Source organism: Triticum dicoccoides, chromosome 6B, assembly GCF_002162155.2.
Source record: "Triticum dicoccoides isolate Atlit2015 ecotype Zavitan chromosome 6B, WEW_v2.0, whole genome shotgun sequence".
NCBI lineage: Eukaryota > Viridiplantae > Streptophyta > Magnoliopsida > Poales > Poaceae > Triticum > Triticum dicoccoides.
In genome coordinates, this window is record NC_041391.1 from 714,548,584 (window position 1) to 714,552,579 (window position 3,996).

The following is a 3,996-nucleotide window of genomic DNA, read 5'->3' on the forward strand; positions in this document are numbered from 1 at the left end:
GCGGGATCCAGCGGCGCGGCGGCGGTCTCGCGGGGCGGCGGGGTGGCCTGCTGTGGCGGCGCTCCGGCGATCCTCGGGCTGCGCGCTGCGGGGCGGCTGCGGTGCTCCCGTCTCGGGAGGTGGCACGCGACCGGTCTCGGGCCGGATCCGTCCGGATCTGGCTTCGGGGGCCGACCGCTGGCGCTGGCTCCGGTGGTGCGTGCCCGGCGGCTCCGGCGCTTGGAGCCCGCCGGGCGACGCGGGTAGGGCAGCAGCCGGGCGTGGCTGCTGCTCCGGCCGTGGACGGCGACATGGGTAGGTCTCGGTGGCCTACCGGTGTCGTGGCGGCTTCACGGTGACTCGACGGATCTCTCCGCAGCAACGGCCGGCTCCTCCGGCGTCGGTTTGTCTGCGTTCGGGCCGTCTCGTCCTTCACCCCATCTCCTCGTCGCCCGGGCGCTACGCCCATCAAAGGGCTGGTCCTTTCCCAGCTGCGATCCACCGCTCGTCTCGCGCCCGATGCCACAGGACAGAGCTCGTCTCGCGCACGATGCAGCAGGACCGAGCTCGTCTCGCGCACGATGCAGCAGGACCGGGCTCGTCTCGCGCCCGATGCAGCAGGACCGAGCTCGTCTCGCGCACGATGCTGCAGGACCGAGCTCATCTCGCGCTTGGGGTAGCAGGATGGGTCAGTGGATGCCGGTTCTGGCCGACCTATTGGGTCTCGACGCTAGGGGTTGCCCAGGGGCGCGAAAGGCGGGACCTTTCCGCTCGTCTCTTTCATTGGGGTGCGCCGGGTCACGGGTGAGGTGGTGTCGAGGTCTTGGATACTGGGCGGCGGCCCTGGTGGTGGTGGTGGCGCGGTGCTCTTGGACATAGCCCGCGCCTTGGTGCTGCCCGCTCATCATGGCCGTGTGGGCGGCGTGGTTGCCGGGGTGTGGCGTTCGGTGGCGGTGAATGTTGGCCGAGGTGAAAACCTACTCTATCTTCGGAAGGACCGGCGGCGGCGAAGATCGCTCCCTTCTTGAAGGCGTCGTCGCGGCTCTCATTGCCCGTCATGCGGCTCCGGGGGAAACTTTGATCCTTGGATCGGGCGGTGGCGGCACTCCGACGTCGTTTCCTTTCTGAAGGCGCCGCCTTGGAGCGCATGGTTCGTCATATGTAGCTTCATATTTTCGGGGCGGTAGTGCTAGGAGTAGTGTTGCTGCGCTCAGCGCCTTTGTATCCCGTCCTGGGTGTGTGCGTGTGTTGTGGTGGCATAGCGTGTGGTTGTACTGGATGCTTGTGGGTTGTTGCTTTATATATAAAGCGGGGCGAAAGCCTTTTTCGATAAAACCTTAGCCCTCAGTATGGTATGAACACCATGAGCAACTGACAAATACAAATCCTTGAGATGTCACTTTTACCAAAGCATTGCAACATAGTGTTTATTTGTTAGATGGAATATCCATATTTACACCCCGCCCATGAAAGCTCAAGGAGACACATTGCCAAGCCTCACTAGCCGACGAGCAGGAAAGCTTTGGTATTTCACACTAAATGTCCGCTAATACCTCTCCACCGAACGGCCATTACCTCATCCAGGGACCTGGGCAGAAGACATCTCTATCAGCAAGGTCCATGAGGAATCCCGGGAGGCTGAGAATGTATCCGGTTAGGACCATCATGATAGTCAGGGCCTCAGGGGAGATAAGTTCCCGACTTGCAAGCTCAGTTGAACAAGAGAGCTGGATTTGTTTCACACCTAGGGGGTTCTTTGCCGCATGGAACAGGGGGGCAGTACCAGGAATTCCCCCTTCCTCACCTTGTGCAAACATGCAAATTAATTTGAGCCTACCCATGAGACGCTCCATAGCGATTACCTTTGGTCACTATATATTACTACTCTAACTGATGTAATGGTTCATATTTTGGGTGGTCCTTTTGAAAATCAAAAACATGTGTTTAAAACTGAAGTAGTACCTGTTTGTAGAAAGCATAGATGGTCTGATCAGCAGACAATTGCTTCAACTACGACACCGTACTTGGTTGACCTGGACACAGGCTTGCAACTTCAACTTGCTCTGTGGATACCACGATACAGCTCCCCTGTTTGTTCTCTGGGAAGCAAGTCTTGATCTGGTGCCATTCTTCAATTGTGGACAGGTCAGTAAGCACAATCAGGCACCTCTTCTCATTGACATATCCATTGAATGCCTGAACCAAATCTTGCCCCTTCATTTCCCCCTCCAGCAGAACACCAACCCCTACTGCTGCATGAAACTGTTTCACCATACTCTGGACAAATTCTGTTGGATGGAAAGGGCGCATCACCCTGACCCATGCTCGGCACGAAAAATTCAATTTGACGATTGGATTCTCGTAGGCTTCCCAGATGATGGATGTATGCCCAACACTGCCATTTGTTCCCCATACACCGATCACTGCAATTTGGTTGTCATCCTCCTGGTTGATCAGTTGGGAAAGATCTGATCTTGCTTGTTGTTGCTTCGCGGCGTGCCTTGCTTCATCGACGCCAAACAGAGCAGCATCAGCAGCAGCAGTAGCAGTAGGCTGAGTGGAGCTAGAGCCCTTGATGAGGCCATAGCGCAGGTTCCTTTGGCTCACGTCCTCGACCTTGGTCCTTAGCTCCTTCATCTGCTTGGCAACATGGCGTCGATCGAGGAGCGTGCGGGGGATGCGCCACCAAGACTTCTTCTTCTTCAGACGAACGACAAAATCCTGGAGGCCATCCTCGACGTCATAGGCGACGGCGCGCACCTGCTTCACCCAGGTCCTGACGACCTTGTTGTTCTCGTCCTGCTCATCATGCGCCACCATCAGGAAAGATTGCATCATCTCCAGCTCGTCCGTGATGAAGGCCTTGTCGCGCTGGACTCCCAGCTGCAGGGCCACCTCCTCCGCGACGGCGGATTTGGCGTACCCAAGCGCTCCATTCGGCACGGATTTGCCAATGCTCACTGTTGTGAGCTCCATCAGTACCAATCTCTCTTCTCTCTTTCTCCTGTGGGCGTTTGCGTGTGGATGGATCTGAGATGCGAAGTCTCAGGCTCCCAGGTCCTGTTATTAGACAGATAATGGAAGTTTACTCAGCAACCTCGATCGTTTCAACAACTTCCATTCTTAATCAAGATTTGTCAGTCCTCGGTCGAATGCATATTGGTTTTAACAGCAGGACTCATTAGTTAATTCTGCACCAAAGCTCTCCTTGCAAGACGATGCCTCATCACACTCCCCGATGGACACTAGCTGCACTCACCAAGGACATGTATATATATAAAGGCAAGAAAACAACCTAACTCGCTTAATTAAGTTCCTTGTTATTGAAACAACCAAACAGCAGGGCTCGCTTAATTAAGTTCCTTGTTCTTGAAACAACCAAGCATCAGGGCTTAAATTCTGGTGAAAGCGCATAGGATTTCGATGCTGATAGCTGTCCGCCTGCTGTGATACTGAACAGAATATATCAATCTACGTAAACGCCCGTTGTGGTTTGTCGGGGCTTGCGAGAGACATGTGCTCCGTCCAGCACCCAAGACCGCACCGCGTATTGGTTTACGAAACTTCTGTTCACACGACGTTTCATGGCCGATGTATAAACGACACTCCAATCGAGCGGTATACAAGTGTGCTGGCCAACCGCATCGATGGTGGCCGCAGCGTGTCGGCTGTTAATGGGCCGGAGTTATATCGTTCGCATATATATATATATATATATATATATATATATATATATATATATATATATAGGGAAAATGTATCCTACTACCGGGTGTAGTTACACCCATTTCTCATATACTATCATGTGGTAGTATATAATCTACTTTATTATTTTTAGTATGTTCACATACTATATCTAAGATACTGCAAAGCGAGTTATGTGAAAAAGTTGCATGTGAGTCCATGTTTTTATAATTTTTGTGAAATACGTATATATTTGTACGTACAAAGGAGTATGCTCAAAATATATTACATACTACCTAAAAAATAATATATATACTACCTAAACATTCTTAC

The 3,996-nt window shown here is 52.9% G+C and overlaps 1 pseudogene; it reads right to left on the reverse strand.

The window, feature by feature from the left end:
• Window positions 1-2,955, reverse strand: part of LOC119321622 — a 46,105-nt pseudogene extending 43,150 nt beyond the window's left edge.
• Between the last annotated feature and the right edge of the window lie 1,041 nt (window positions 2,956-3,996).